The sequence below is a fragment of the Triplophysa dalaica genome, chromosome 15 (assembly GCF_015846415.1).
Source record: "Triplophysa dalaica isolate WHDGS20190420 chromosome 15, ASM1584641v1, whole genome shotgun sequence".
NCBI lineage: Eukaryota > Metazoa > Chordata > Actinopteri > Cypriniformes > Nemacheilidae > Triplophysa > Triplophysa dalaica.
The window spans coordinates 3,652,192-3,669,618 of NC_079556.1; the positions used below are offsets into that span (position 1 = coordinate 3,652,192).

The window sequence follows — 17,427 nt, forward strand, 5'->3', positions numbered from 1 at the left end:
AGCTTACACGAATAACAAAGAATGGATTTTCAATTGTTATATAGTTGTATATTACAAATATATAAATGTAACTATAAAAAGTTATTTATTGTATGTACTGTCGCCCTGTGTGGGCATTTCCAAGGTTCGATTTTTGCTTAGGTCTTTTTCTAGAGCTGTTTCCCCTCTTTTCCCAATTGTATACCATTTTTAAACATTGCAGAATCTTTATATGTAGAGGGATAGTTCATCTAATGATGTCAATTCTGTTATCACCTACTCATCTTCTTGTCATTTCAATCCTGTGGGATTTATTTAATCTGGAAAATACGGAAGATGATATTTTGAAGAATGTTAGTGTCCGCACAATGGGGGTACCCATTAGCTTGTTTGGTTTTGTGTCCATCACAATAGAAGTGAATGGGTCCTGCCGTTGTTTGGTTACCAACATTCTTCAAAATGTCTTTTTTGTGTTTGCAGAAGAAATAAATTCATGTTTGAAATGACAAGAGGGTGAGTAAATAATGACAGAATCATTTAAAGTGATACTTGATACATAATTGAAAATCTATACTTATTCCCCAATCTAACTTTTATGCTGTTCTTTTTTCCATTCTGATGCTGTTGTACTGAACCCAAGTTATTTTTCATAATTTATTTTTTATTAAATCATTATTTTTGGTCAGGCTTCATGCTTGTTTGTGCGTTTTGTAAATATTTAACCAAAAGTAAAAAGCGACCGAGCCTGCCAGTCTCTAACATTCTGTCTAATATCTGAAATGAAATGAAAAAGTCATGGATTTGGGTTGACATGAGCTCATGATTTTTGATTCTTAGTTACTATTTCTGTAAGAGTAATTGTCAGATTTTTTTGTGACTACACCTACTGTTGCAACCAGAAATTGATATTCCAGAAATTGAGATTTCTCTGCAGTGTATATAATCTAAGTGTTTCTCCGTAGGCTTCAAAGTGAATTCATGTTACTCCTACAAAGAAAATGGTTGAGTTACAACAAAGACAGAAATCCCCAAATTAAAGCAGTGTTTAAATGCTTTCATAATCGCAGCTTGTCAGACAAAGTTTGATGGTGTTCACCGAAGCACCAGCCTCGCTCACACTGAGCTCTAATCGTATTCTGTCAAGTTTTCAGGGCCAATTTGTTAGCATGTATGTGTCGCATCATTCCGCAATAAACTCAGATCCGCGTGGATGCGAGCGATAGTGCATCAAGTCATGTAGGAGATACGGAGGAGGCGCCACGTCACCAATTGTCACGGTTAATGGATTCGTGCCTTCCGTCTCTGACAAGGCAGCCGGTATTTGTGGGAATTTTCGTTTGTGAATGGATGTAATTAGCATGCTAATGAATGAATTGCGGTGCAGGATCCCTCGGCTTTTGCACTGCGAGACGGCAGACTCGGGTGCCGTATGTGCCGGCTGCTCCCCTCGTTGTAGTTGATGTATAAAACCTGTAATCAAATCAGACAAGAGCTCAATCACCCGTGTTTTTCTCTAGCAGGGTCTGTTTACCCCTCTGTGCCATATCTGTATTTCCATTTGTGCAGAAAATGTAAATACTTCTGAAAAGAAGGCTTTGGTTAAGTAAGCACGGCGCGAGCGGGCCACTTTGGCGTGTTCGGCAGATCTGTGATCAGCCCGAGCGTCTGTTGGTCTAATTCCTGTCTGTGACAAGACTTGTCAGACTTTCATTGGCTGATTGAAGCTTCGTCTGCTTCGTCCGTCCTTTGTTGTTCTTGAAACGGGGGCTGGCGTGACATCTTTATTATGCTGAAACATCTACTGTCAATGCATACACAAACAAGATGTTTTGAGCAATCGAGTAGTTTTCAATATTAAAGCGTCTATGAAAAGATGATTTGAGACATTGGATGATTCACAGATGCACTTCATTTCACGTTGCGGTCTATAGCATCCCAATATTTGTGCTATCAGACAGTTCAAAATCCATCCCATTATTCAATATACAAGCTCCCCATCTTCTTTCGTATCTCAACCCTGCCTTCACTGACAGCACCGACTGAGGGTTATTCTTGACAGACAAGCACCGAACGTCTCCGTTTTTTTCTAACCCTGAAAGCTTTCCACTAGAAACTTGGAGTTGAGTTTTATATCCTGTACATCTTGAAGTGAAGCTGACTGCTGGGAAGTCGGCATAAAATGGTTGAAACGTCTAAAAACTTCTCGCTAGAGTCATCCATCATAGTCACTCTGTTCCCGCCAGTCGTGGCGTTTTGGAGAGCTCATTCATTAGAAGGGCTTGTCATCGCTCTTATCTGTGTTTGATGTATGATAAGGCAACCTTAGGTAGAAGCGATTACATCGTCCCTTAGAAGAATTCAATCTAGTGGGATGCAACAGGCCAGCTGTGAACAGGTAACATTCATGTAGAGATAATGTGAAGAGGTGAATTGTTAACCTTTGAGATAATGATGCACCGAAAGACAACTCTCATGCTTTCATTTAAAGCATATTTACATACAGAAATAAACAGTCAGTTTTTGACCCACAACCTCTACCTGTCAAACTATAGAAAAGTCAAAGAACTCAAATGAGAATACATCATAACACATTGGTTATGGACGGGTTCTCTCTTTAGATTATTTCCCACCTCTCTCACTACCAATAATTTCAAATACACTGTGATTTCAAGGACTTTCCTAGCAGCTTTGATTTTGAACAGATGCTCATTTCATAGCTATGGATTTTCTCTTTCGACCTCCATTTAAAGATCGAGTTGCCTTAGACTTTTAATGACTCTTGAGCTTCGCCCAACCAAGCGCTGCTGTTTCCTTATGGACTCATTTGAATAAGATGTAATTATCCTATTGCCATTAAATCAGGTTAGTATGATCTAGCACTTGTTGGCTTACCAAAAGTACCTGTATTTTACCTGTATTTAAGTTGATACTTAAATGAACTGTGAAAACTATACCTTTAAATCATCATTAGTATACACTCATCTAAAGGGTTATTAGGAACACCATACTAATACTGTGTTTGACCCCCTTTCTCCTTCAGAACTGCCTTAATTCTACGTGGCATTGATTCAACAAGGTGCTGAAAGCATTCTTTAGAAATGTTGGCCCATATTGATAGGATAGCATCTTGCAGTTGATGGAGATTTGTGGGATGCACGAAGCTCCTGTTCCACCACATCCCAAAGATGCTCTATTGGGTTGAGATCTGGTGACTGGGGGCCATTTTAGTACAGTGAACTCATTGTCATGTTCAAGAAACTAATTTGAAATGATTCGAGCTTTGTGACATGGTGCATTATCCTGCTGGAAGTAGCCATCAGAGGATGGGTACATGGTGGTCATAAAGGGATGGACATGGTCAGAAACAATGCTCAGGTAGGCCGTGGCATTTAAACGATGCCCAATTGGCACTAAGGGGCCTAAAGTGTGCCAAGAAAACATCCCCCACACCATTACACCACCACCATAATTGCATTAATGAGAAATTAAACTGGTGTTCCTAATAATCCTTTAGGTGAGTGTAGATTACAGAGTTAGTTGGAGTCGGATGGCTGTTGTGTAATGGTCAGGTGTGGTGTTTGGCTGTGCTTTAATATAGACCACCTCGCAAGATGTAAACACTGGTCCATTAGCACGTCCAGTTGCGCTTTTTATAAAGCTGCGTAAAAAGACCATTTCAAATTTTAATTTAAGAGGCATTTCTAGATGTATTGTGGCCATTCCAGTCCAGTGTCTGTTGTATTTCAAAAAAATCAAACCTAGTGAGTGACATCATCCAACAGCAATGTGAAAGACCGACTGAGAAGACACATGAAAATGTGATAAAAATCAAGGTTATCACTTTTTTTTTAACTTTTCCTAAATACATGTACAAATATTACTGTTATATTGCTTAAAAGTGAATATGAACTAGTTTTCTTTGCAGTACTCAAGGTCTGAAAAATATACAGAGCATCCTTTCCTTTTTTTTACCTTCAGTTTCTTCTGTCTTCATTTTATGAAAATAAATGCAAATAGAAACAAAATTTAATTTGACATTTGGGATAAATTTTGCTCGTAAATTGAAATAAAATTATTATTTTACCTAAACACACTATAAATAGTATTCAGAAAAACTGTTTTTAACCGTCTCTTTATTTTTTCCGCGGCTGTATATATGATATAATTTTCCAGACATTCTTTTAACATTGATTTGGTTATAAATGTTATGCTGGTTGTATTATGTTCGATCGTTTGTGTGAGGTTAAGAAACTGAAATAGGAAGTTCTTCTGGACCAGCGTCGTTTACTTCTTCCGAAATTCTTTGCTTTAGATCTACACTTTAGTACTGCCAGTGTAAATTCTGTCTATTATGTTTTGTATATTAATCCATAAACCTTTATCGACAAGAAACTACAGTACTTTATTTTTTAAATTTGAATACTTTGGGATCACTTGCATTTAAAGATACTGAATTGACAGTTTCATGTCTTGAATCTTTGAGAAATACTTGACAGCTATGCCATCGTTGAACATATTAGATTTTTTAAAGGAGTGCATTCAATAGCGTATGCGTTTGGCTGTTATCGGTATTGAGATTCATGAAATTTCACTGCTATTTATATTGACCAACGTCTATTCTAGTAGGATGCTTGTCAGAAAAACTCTACTCAATAGTAGTCTGTTTTCATCAGATTTGAGTTTCTTCCGGTTTCAATCTACATTCTCATGTCTCCCAGTCTTTACAATGAAAAATCTCTTAAATGTTTTAATTGCAGTTTTATTGTGTTGATTTTTTAGTTCCAGTATTTTTTTGCTTGTATCGAAAGCCTCCAGAGCTCACTCAAGAGGCTTAAAGACTGTAAACAAATTAGACGACGGCAAAAAAAGAGAGAAGCGCTGTTCTGATGTGTGGCCCAGCTTGCAACCTAATTTCAACTAATTACCATCAGTCACCGTGCACAATGAGTTCTCAAAGCAGAGGATTTCAAGTGCTGTACTTTTATCTCCCTGCCATTTCTAATGTTTACTTCTCTCTTGCAAAAAACATCTATATTTGCTTGTGACCTCCTTTTAAAATCACAGAGCATTAAGACAGCAATATGCATCTTACTGGTACATATGTGTATTAAATTGAACGGCTGCATATTTTAACATATTTATTTTTCCAGTGACCTAATGGTTGCACACATTGAGAACCCCACGGGTCCATCGACATCATCTGAGAGCATCGCAGGCCTCCCCCACTCACACTGCTGAATTACATTGTTCTTGACATTTGCTACAATGTTGCTCATTTGAATTCCCCCCAAGCGTGTGTTGACACAGGGGGTGTCGGAGTAAAAGATAACAGAGTGAAATCAAACAAATGAATGTGTATGGACAATAGTGTGAATTATGAGTGTAGTGAACCTCAGGGGCTAAACATTCCTCAGATGATGTTTAACGTGATTTGTGCGATTCCTCGAGGGGAATTCTTATGGCTGAGAGCTCGGTGGGCCGTCTGCCACCAGCGTTGGTGAGGACCATCTGTAACATTCCTATAGGTTATTTGGATAATGTTTACTTTAGGCGCTTGTCGTAATGTTTTGTTATTACACACAAACTAGTTACTAAAATGTGATTTTTCTGCATTGTGTATATGTCAGCCATGGCACAATAAACAGTGGCATATGTCTCCATCGGGGCTCCAAAAGCGCTAGAACTGTACTGTTTTTGCGCAACGTCTAGACGGCGAAAAGAAATTGAATTCCCCACAGCGCGCCGCGTTTCAACAGATTTTGACAAAAGTGGCACGTGACGCATCTCGCCGGGGCCTCTCCTCCGTCCCGAATAGATGAAGGTCTTTCATTCGGTTGCGTCTGACAAAAGAAATCGGAGCTTGGTACAGAAGCCGAGGCATATTTTAAGACACAAAGAAATCGCTGCCTTTTTTAGTCGCAAAGCACAGAGGAACATCCAACAAGAACACAAGAGCACTACAGATGCCAGAAGGATCAGAAGGCTTTTTTGTGCTGGAGAGTACTGTGAAGCGTTTCATCTGCATATGTAACCGCAGCAGTGATGGAGAGCGCGTGTCTGGAGTTTGTGCGTCTGGGATAAACTGTACATGAGTGTAGAAGAGTTAGAGCGTGCATGTTTTGTCTGCTCTGAGAGTCTCGCTTCTCTTGCGCTTTTCATGTTTTGATTTCATATCTCAGCTCCCCTCAGGTGAGCGAGATGAAGTGTTAATGGAGAAGACGTGGAGCCCTGGTGATCTACCATCATTCTGCCAGCCCGGCTCAGGCAGGAGAGCATCAGTCCTACTAATCAGCAGAGAGAGACGCGCTTGGAAAGCTGCCATTTTTGCCTCCTCAATACTGGGGTCATTTCATCCCCAGCAGGGCTTCCTCATATGAAACCTCATTTCTTCTTTAGATTTTTTATTCGTACCTGACTGGGGTTTGATGCTCTCTCTCCGCTGAGCTTTAAAGTCCTGCTGTATAACCCGAAATTTTTACACTTGATTTGTAACCGTGTCCCCTTTTCTAGAAAGTAGCAGAAATGAGTTTTGATGTTATGCTAATCGACTGGCGGGAGCCCTGCTTTTTTGTTTTAAGGAGTGTTCTCTGCACCCGTGTGCCCGGCTGTATAAAAATCTTTAAGTTACGAAGAATAAGGTTTGAAAGAACACAGTTAAAAAAGGGGTTATCAATAAGTATTTACTTTTAAATTATAAAGTTTATTTGGTAACACTTTACAATAAGGTCTTATTTGTGACCCTGGATCACAAATCCAGTCTGAAGTAGCTCGGGATCATTTTTAGTAAAAGACAAAAATACATTGTATGGGTCAAAATTATTCATTTTTCATTTCTGCCAGACATCATTAGGATATTAAGTAAAGATCATGTTCCATGAAGATATTTAGTAAATTTCCTACCTTACATATATAAAAACTTCATTTTTATGGCCTGCCACAGCGCCTCTGATTAACAACTTCAAAGGCAATTTTCTCAATATTTAGATTTTTTTGCACTCTCAGATTCCAGAGTTTTAAAAGGTTGTATCTCACCCAGATATTGTCCTATTCTAACAACTCATACACCAATTGAAAGTTTATTTATTCAGCTTTCAGATTATGTAAACATCTCAATTTCGAAAAGTTTACCCATAAGAAGCATTTACCCAGGTTTTGTTGTTCATGGTCACATTTGTTAACAATTAGTTAATGCATTAGCTAAAATGAACTAACAACGGACAATACTGATACAGCATTTATTAATTTTAGTTCATGTTAATTTCAGTTAGTTCAAGTTTCCTTATACAGTATTAAAATCAAACATTAGTAAATTAGCACTATAACTGTATTGACATGAACTAATATTGACAGGGATTAATAAGTACTGAAAAACTAAATTGTTCATTGTTAGCTAATGCATTACTAACGTAAATAATGGGACCTTTTCCCTTTATGATCTGTTATGCATCCTTAGTAGCTATTTCACCTTCCCCCCAAAATTAGAAATGTCTCAAATGCAAAGAATGATATGTTAATTGAAAATGTGCGTTGGTATTTCCTCATTCAGAGATTGATTTTGTTCGATCAGTGTGAATTAGCCTTATTGATATGCAATATGAGAGAATATTGACTTGATAGGATATTGTCGTCCATCGTTGGTATTTACCTTTATTATTGTGTTTAAAGGGTGTAAAGAGTGCACGTCCCACCTGCTTCTTGCCTTACGTGGTGTGCTTTCCACCTTACGTGTTTGGCTTTCCAAGCTCGACAATACCAAGCGATATTGGCACCGATTCAACAGATTTATTTGAAGCAGATCAGGTTGCGCATTCGACAGCCTCGTTCGTTTTGTTTTACGGAAAGTGTCAGAAAATACCGGTCTCTCTGACTCAAATTCCATTAAGAGGCTTTTCTGGAGAAGCTTATGAAGTGCGGCGAGAACTAAGGCGGCAAAAGTGTTTGAATAGAGCAGAAGAGTCAATAGACGTCTGAATAGACTCGGTCTCATTACACGGGCTGATTAAACAACTAGCAAATTTTCACCATGAATCAGGCTTATTCTAAAGAGCCTCCGGTGTCTTTTCCCTCTTCCTTTTCTCTCTCCGAGCAGTCTTTTAAAGTGGGATAAATTGTAGAGTAATATAAACAGTGGATCGGTCTCTCCCGGAGCCGGCGATGATTGAATACGGGGGCCCCTGCGTGTGGAAGTGGGTTAAGTCAAGGAGTTATTAAGAAGACGGCTGGATATGACAGCGATCCCAAATGGAGCCAGTGGCTTGGGACGGGTCTGAAGCCGGGATGATTTCTCAGGATTTAAATAAATTGACTTTACCCTCCCGTGACTAAAACGGATTGTTTGTTAAGAGTTTTGGGGCCGATGCGAGCGGTAAACATTTATAAGAAATGTATGGCCTTGGAACAAACAACATGGCTTCTCTCGTACGCCTCCGTGCGCCACTTAGTCATGACTTTCGATCCCGGTTACGAAATCCATTTAGCAGCTGTAAAGCTCACAGAGCAAATCGTCTCCACCAATTGGTCAACAAGCTTTTGGAGGATGTCACACAGAGATATCTCTTTTAATTCTGTTTAGGAAGCCATCGCGGATGAGGAGAGTCACCGCGACGCCCTATTAACTAAGCGGGCCGGTCGCGAGATGCACACTACGTAGTCATCAATCTCTCCTCCCGGTAAGCACATTCTAATTTACAGCCTCAGGCTGTGACTTTACAGCCTAGTTTCGCCTTCATGGCTTTGTGCTGAAAACGTGTCAGGACTCTAAGCATGACATGAATCAAAACGTAACATCCTCCTTTATATATTTGAGTGTTTTCTATCCCAGCGCCCAGAGATGATTGGTTTTGGAAGGGTTGTGCAAGAAGTATGTGTGTTTGTGTGCATTTCGTGTGTGTGTGTAGTCACAGTTTATCTGACGGGTCGTGAGTGCTGTTTGGCACACGCTCTCTCTGGTGTGTGGGACTCTTGAAACAACAGCTTACTGTAGTTTTCAGTGCACTCCTGTTGGATGGTTAAGAATAGACTGTCCCTGTAAGCTCTGCTCTCTTTCTTCCCCTGTGACTGCTGTTTGCACATCACCTGTGCTGTAGAGAAAGTGCCAAACGGAGAAATTCTGATATAGCTTTTTGACCGTGTGGTCCTGGTAAACTTCACAGTGTCTTTACAAAGATAGTAAAACATGGATGTTTCTGTCGCCAAGAGCAAAAACAGCTTATAAATCAAAGTATAGGATGTTTATTTGAAAATGTAAACATTTGTTTTTAAGTATGTGCAACCCCTGGGATCAACCCATGACCTCGAACCCATGACCTTGATGCTGCTAATGCCATAATATACTGAGCCACAGGTTAGAGCATACTGTGTATTTAAGAGTTGACAACATTCAAGGTTTGAACCTTTTGTATGTAAATAAGGAACAACTGAACAGGTCTGTCATTGAAAAATAAAGCTTTATTTTAGGATAAGATCAAGAAAGCAAAACCCAAAGAGAGCTTCCTAAAGCAGTAAATGCACAAATTATGAAAAAAATTTTTGTATGTTGTTGTTGTCGGGTGGAAACTTGCATCTTCAAAACCGCTACTTTTGTAAACATAAATAAAAAACATGCTCCATTTGATATATGTTTAGACACTGTGTTGGCAAAACTTTTGGTAACACTCTATTTTACAGTGCTCCATTAGACATGTTACATCTATTTACTATAGTATAATAATAAACACATGTAACTAACCCTAAACCTAAAGTACATTTAGTATATTTTTACTACTCAGTACCTTAATGTATAATTACACTGTAACACGGACACTGTAAAATAAAGTGTAAACAATCTTTTTAATACTTCAATAGTTTAATATTTGTAAAACCCACTGAGAACCAGGAAGTGACCAATGATTTATGAAAAAAAAAAAAAATAAACACAAGGTTTCCACCCAACATCCACGATTGGTTGACGTAGGTCACAAGTTGGCAGCTTAACCAAAACGGACATCATATCATGCAAATTGCCAAAGCTCTAGGATACACATTTTTTTTTTTTCTATTGCAATATTTCATGCCATAATATTTCTCTACACCGCTACTAAATAACTAAAAGTAACGTTTTTATTTCTCAAAAATGTAAAATCCCTATATTACGGTTGGAGTATGTCTTATGGTCATGGTGAAGTCTGTGGTGTGTATTTAGATATAGTGTGTTTGTGTAACAACACAACTTTTTCCTCTCTTTATAGGCCGTACGTGTCTTGTAATATTCCAGGGTCAATAACTCAAGCCCTCTACCTCTGCTAATCGTATGTATTGTCAGAGAAAAACACCGCTTACACATATAAAATCGTCCACCCCGCACTTAAGCAGTTTGAGGGATTATGTGTGTATGCACTGGGACGAGAAGTATAGATTCTTAGCGTACGCTGGCAGAATTAACCCGCATCTTGTTTGTAGGCTCGACAGGTAGCCATGGAGCTGAAAGCCAGCCGCCCCTGACAGCGGCATCAATATCACGTCTGGGGGCCACAGGCGGGAAAGAAATTTCTACTGCACATTTCACAACTCCCATTGATACTTTCTCCCGTTGCCATGACAGCAAGGTGCAGTGGTTTTAATGGAAGCGATTTTGTTAATATAAAATTGAGGCATGGCGGTAACATCTCTCCCGTGGTGCGGCGGTCCCCATCGATCAGAGGTGAAAATGCAGCGCTCCAGGATCCTCTGCCTCACTTTTCTTTGTGTGCGCTTGTGAGGATGAAAGAAACGCTAATAGAAGCAAATGAGAGAGCAGTCATAGGAGGTGTTTTATGACAAACTTCTTATTTTTCCATTACTTTTGATGTTATTTTGATCAAATTTTATCCTTGCACCTTGCGTATCTTTTTAACCAAGAGCAGAAACTCCATACAATTTGCAGCGCATTTAAAATGTATATATTTTCTTCACTTTTGTGATAATGCTTTATGTTGTTGTATTCGGATAGTTGACTTAAAACCAATTCTGTATTATTTATTCGACCTCATGTTCATGTTTTTGGAAGGCAGAATTTTACTGCCATCCTTAGACCCCTTTCATTGCATTGCATTTCATAGAAAGCGAATGGCAAATACTGACTGAGGTCATGCTGGTTTGTAACAACATGATAGTGAGTAAATGAACCAATTTTATATATAGCACATTTGAATGCATGTTCTTTCAAAGCTCACATTTCTGTGTGCTGATGTTGAAGAAAGTAAGGCCATAAGAGCATCTTTTCCTCCAGTTTTGTGCAGCGTCAGTACGGGAGCAAGGTGTGCAGTTTTTGACAGTGACAGAGTAGCGCTCGCAGCGTGCCACACTTCTCCTCGGCATCGCATGCCGAAACCAAATTAAATAAATAAAACCACAATCTGAACAGCAATCAGATGAATACACCTGTGCCTGTGGGCCACACTGATGATGTCATCACCATTCCCTCTCCATCTCCCAGGAGAGCTTCAGTGTCCTCCACAGGGAATCCTGGCACCGAGATGTGAGACAAACCAATCGTCCAGGCAATATTTATCTCACTTATGGCCGTCCAACACATTGCTGCCGAGCACATCTTGCCCACTCTTTCACAATTCCACGCTGATTTCTGTCCCAACACAAATCCTGTGTGACTAAGAAGACTGGCTCGTCTCGCCGCGCACGCTCGAGTTCCATCTCGTCCCTCCGCATTGAGTTATCAGGACGCGCACAGATCACACACGAGCTAGCGGCTCGTAGGAGTCGCGGCCTGGGCGGATGACTTGGCTGATTCGCAATCGAGTTGATTAGCTGAACGTTCACAGATACAGCTGCCACAGTGCGTGGTAATAAGAACAACATCCCCGAGCCATGCACCATTATTCTGATTAAGACGGTATTTTAGCTATGACAATGCGGTAATTAGTGAATCTGCATGCTTCGGTGAGTCTTCAGCGTTGCTCGGCTCCCAAGATATACTTCATCTGTGGATGAAGGCTAATAATCACCCAGCAGTTAGACTTGAGGAAGACACCTGTGTGTGTGGAACGAACCACTGTGCAATTGTTGAAGTGCTCGGTGGGACTATTTACAGACCCACTCGTGAGACCGAAAATTGGAGATGAGATGGCATTAAAGGGATTGTTCACCCAAAAATCCTTTATCTGTAGAACAACAAAGAAGATATTTTGAAGAATGTGGGTATCTAAACAATGGCGGTACCCATTTACTTCTATTGTATGGACACAAAACCAACGCAAGTCAATTGGTCCCGCCATTCTTTAAAATATCTTACGTGTTCTGCAGAAGAACGAATGTTATACAGGTTTAAAATGACAAGAGGGCGAGTAAATAATGACAGAATTTTTCAATCAATTATTCAGATAAAAATAAATCTGACTAAATGAAAATGAATCGGAGCAAATGAAAAAGTCTCAAAGGTTTTTCCACAGAAGAAGATCTAGAAATGTCTCCATTATATATCAATAATGTCACAATCTAAGCTCAGATCAGTCAAAAGTCAATATTATTGAAGATCTCATTATGAAGTCAATCATTTAGCCAAACCCAACTGATTTTATCTAAACATGAATCTATAAATTAATCTAGATTAATTTTGCACCTCCTTGGTCCTCATTTGTTTCTCTTTTCATCTTAGACTAAGTTGATAGTTGATATCAAGTTGATCACTCAGAACTCCATCAAATCTCCTGAGATATGAAAGAGCAACTTCTAAGATAGCGCAGATACGTCTGCACAATGGCTGCTAAAGATCTGGAGATCTGGAAAACATCTGCTGTTTATTTAAACGTGGTATAAATGTCTAGGAAAAGCAGTTTTACATACATTCTAAATCTCAAACATCTTACACGCATCTTCTAGATGTCTATACGACATCTGACAAAACACATCGCAGAGACATATTGCAGATGAGCAAACAAATAACAAAACGTCTTGCTAGATGTATGTGTGCTATCATGGTTCTGAGCAACAACTTTTGGCAGACTGTCTTAGAAAGCTGAGCGACATGCTGGCAATGTGCAGTCATAGATTTTCTAGTTTTCAATATTTCATCGGTTGGAAAAATGCTTGTATGGAGTAAACCTTTATTTTAGGGTCCTATTGGAAACCTATCCACACAGGATGTATTGTAAGCATATTTTCTATTAATAATCTATTGGAAAGGTTATGGAAAGCAATTGGACATGAAGTGTGTGAGCCCTGATTCAACCACTGGACCATTTAACATGACTGTACTGACATGCTTTTCCAACACCAACCTGCTTTGACTGACACTGTTACACTTACTACAACTAGCCCAGTGTGACAGCTAAGAAGGGACAGCTAAAATATCACTCATGTGTCTCTTCTCACTGAGATAAAGACCATGAAGGCTATATGGTCCTCTTATGTCTGCCGCTGTGCCCTCTCATATGACAAGCTGCCAGTCTGTTTGATGCAAAGCCTTAGTTCTAATATCACATCACTCCATCCAGCAGGGCAGTATGAGAATGGGTCAGCTTTGCTCTGTAATTACTTTGTCACTTCGCACGTCCTCTTCACACGTGATTATGCTTAACCTCGTCATACTTTAATTGAGACTCGGTGATTGCAGCCGAAGCATCAGTTAAGAAGGCTTGTAGAGACGCGTTGCCTTTTTTAGAGTTTAATCAGTGAAAGTAGCGCCGGCGTTTGAATACTGATTTTTTGCTTTTTTATTGGTGTGCGTGAAGAGTAACGGGCTACATGTTTGCACTTATCCGGATACATTTGAAAGTGTTTTGGGGTAAAATGTTCAAAAGTTACTTAAGTGCACACTTAAACATCTGAAAACACTTGCACATGCGCAGAAGTAAAATGCATTATATCTGTCCCGCATTATTACTTTCAGACTTTGAAATGTTGCAGTAATGAAAAGGAAAGGCACCAAATGTATTAATTTGACGGACAGCAAGGTATCGTACAGTTGTTGCTGCATGTAACACAAGACTATAAAGTTACAAAAGCAGGTTAAAATGTACACCGTTACCAAAAACGAAAGAAACTTGTTATTTCAATAACCTTTATTTTAGGGTCCTATTGGAAACCTATCCACACAGGATGTATTGTAAGCATATTTTCTATTAATAATCTATTGGAAAGGTTATGGAGACTATAAACACAAGACTATAAAGTTACAAAAGCAGGTTAAAATGTACACCGTTACCAAAAACGAAAGAAACTTGTTATTTCAATAAAACATCATGCAATGCCGTGAAAAAGTCAAAATACATAAGGCAATACATAACTAATAAAATTAATAAGAAATATAGTAATATATTTTAAAGATATATAAAAGATAATAATGTATATAAGATTGTATGTAGAAATATTATATAGAACATTAAAAAATTGTTATAAATATAAGTAAAAAATAAAGAAACAAATATAATATAGAGATAATCTATATTATATGATAATATAAATATATTTAAAAGATAATCATGTATATTATATGGTATGTAAAATATAAAATAAGAATTCCGTTTTATAAGGTAGTAAATGTATATAAAAAAGTACAAAATATAACAATAAAATATATTTTTAAAAATATACTGAATATTATGTAAAATACAAAATGTATTATGTAAGAATTAAATACAGAATGTTAATAATACTTTTTATTATATTGGTAATAACATTACTAATTAACGATTAGTTAATGATGTATTATAATAATTATGTATAAAACATAAATAAATTAGGCATTAAATATAAGAAATATTGTACTGCGTCTTGAATTGGGTTGAATGGGTCATGTGACTAAAAATGGTTAAACGGTTAGATAAAATGCTTCTTAGTGTATACATAAAACCAAAAGAGAGAGAAAAAGATGTTTTTAAAACTAAATACTATTAGTGTGAACAAGGCCTTAGTTAGTCTTCCTCTCAGTCTCTCTTTCTGTTGAAAGCAGTGTAGAAGTGCAAAGGCTCAGGAGAGGGGCATTCTAGATGTCTCGATGGTCCTCCTCCATGGGGAGGACTTCATTAGAATCTAATAAGATGCGTGCTACACTTCCATTTGAACGGGAGTCACCGGCACGGAACAGGGAAGTGTGATTTTCCAGTTGCTGAATGCTTAATGTTGTTTTAATTCTCCTCCCTGTTGCTACCAAATTTCCCTCACATCTGCTGTGTTTGCACTCGATTGGGCTGCCGTTGAAAGGAAAAGTGATATCACGCCAGTGAGAATATATCAGATCTCCCTCTGCATAACTTCTCTTGTTGGTTCTTCTTCTCTGCGTCTGCAACTGGAGGAGCAGTTTTCCTGTGGCAGTCCACATTAATTTTGATCTCTGTAAAACCACTCGCTTAATGAGTCATACGTGATTGCAATCTGATTCCGCTGTGGTCTCGCTCACAGATTTACTGTTGACTGTAAGCAGCCGCATCAGTGAGACGAGAAAAGCGAGAAATAGAGATGCTTCTCTGGCTAAATTTGTATTTTAATTTCATCTCTGCCGAGAGGAAGAAATGGTCGCTCCGTTGCTCTCTGCTTCTAGGACACGATTCAATTTGCTCACATGGTCTTTTTCTGCTCGTTATGTCATAAATGACTCATTCGCCAATGTGAAGTGTGCGCTTCCTTTCGAGAGGACTTGCTCTCGAAGTCACTAAAGGCTAAAATACACTACAAGACTTCAGATTTTGGACTTACAGTCTGGACTTGTAGCAGAAAGTCTGTCCCACTCTGCAGATTTGATCAGTTAGTGGATTTCTTTTTTTGGGGCGTTTTGCTTTTATTTGTACAGTTTCAGTGATAGAGAGGACAGGAACCGTAGTGGGAGAGAGAAGGGGGTGGGATCGGGAAAGGACCACGAGACGGGAATGCGCTACTGCGCCACATGTCGGTGCACTGCCCACTAGGCTATCAGCTCCGACCACTTAGTATAATTCTATCTGAAAATTTAAAAAGTCTGCAAGTGTATGATGTCTAGTTCAGATTTTAAGAGTATGTAGTTTATTCCAGCCAGGGCTGGAGTGGGAAGAAAAATAAGCCTTGGTATTTTTTGGACCACTTCGGCCTTCCGCCATTTCTGTCGAAGTGGGGGGACGGTGCAGGGTTAAGTCTGTCGACCGGGGGGGTGGAATGCATACGTGTCTTTTGCATTCGCGTTGCGTGCATTTGCATTTATAATACGCCCAAAGCGTCCGTTCCGTCCCAAACTATAGCGGCCCACTGGGAAAACGCAAGATGGCCAGTCCACTCCTGGTTCCAGCCATTAGTTGCAGCTCTAAAGCAGGGCAGAGACTTATGACGCAGGGACCGGGAGTTGATATCAAAGGCCAAATGTCTGACCCCTGTCAGCAGAGCTGGGTTTGACAACACGATACATTGTGGTACACGTGTCAAGAATCTTGAGAAACACATATATAACTAGATTGCAATTGAAACTGCACAGAGATGCATTTCCACTTAGTTTTTTTAGAGGTCAGAACAAGCCAAGAATATTCTCAGTATTCATTGGACTCATACAGTAGAAACGTAATTCCATTTCTTGAATGAAACTGGGATCTCATGCTTAAGCCATGGATCTAAGTCTCGGTCAAGGCTTCTGAGGCGGAGGAAGACTCCTCTTCCTGCCACACGACTTCCACATCAGGACTGATAAAAGAGTCAGTCAGCTGAAAATGAGCAGCTCTCCACATCTCTACCTCCAACACCTGTCTAGGGAACGACCACCACCAGGATGTGAAATAAGCCAGGCACCGGCTCGCTCAAGTCAATCAGACAGCACTTACCTGCAAGGTTAAAGTGAACACGAGTCTCACTCAAGTCTGAGAGATGGGTAAGATCTACCACATGTGCAGGTATTCAACCGAGCCGGGCTGCACCATTTGTTTTGAACGAAAGAGAAGCTATAGCAGCCTAACCAAAAATATGTCTCTGTTGCTACGCATTTGTCATCACATTTGTCGATTATCAGATGGCATTAGTGAGTTTTGAAAAGAACACCATTGAAGGCTGTGTTTGTGATGAAGTGCCTGTGAAAGAACTGAAGCGGTGCATATTACTTACTCCCCTGCTTTTCACTTTAACTTTGTATCAGACAGTGACAGTTATTCAATAGTGTTTTCAGACTACTTGGTTGATATAAGAGAGGAATTCGTCTGGTTTGTCTTTCTCTGGACACTATTCTGTTTTTGTATTTTTGTGTTGTATTGGTTTGTCTGGGTGATCATGCAAAACTACATGATATCATTATATGTCTTGATATAATTCTACCAGTTCTGTTTCATGTGGTTTTGCTTCAAAGATGTCAAATTTTATAATTAGGAATGAACTCATTTCTGCATAGTTATTATATATTTTTTCAGCTGTATTGTAATTGTAATACTATTTAAATAATGCTTTTAGATTTATATTTTTTGGTCTTCATGTTTGGTTTTTAGTATTTTTTTTTGCAATTTTATGTGCTTTTGACCTTTGAATATTCTT

At 39.0% G+C, this 17,427-nt stretch overlaps 1 protein-coding gene across 3 annotated transcripts in view; it reads left to right on the forward strand.

The window, feature by feature from the left end:
• The window catches only part of efcab11 (EF-hand calcium binding domain 11), a 48,483-nt gene that overhangs the window by 28,000 nt on the left and 3,056 nt on the right, over positions 1-17,427 (forward strand). The window contains exon 7 of one of the 3 annotated variants that reach the window (XR_008909119.1): positions 8,552-8,648. The exons of the other annotated variants lie outside the window; for them this stretch is intronic. The gene's annotated coding sequence lies outside the window, so the exon portion shown is untranslated. The remainder of the gene's footprint in view (positions 1-8,551; positions 8,649-17,427) is intronic. 3 annotated transcript variants of the gene reach the window in all.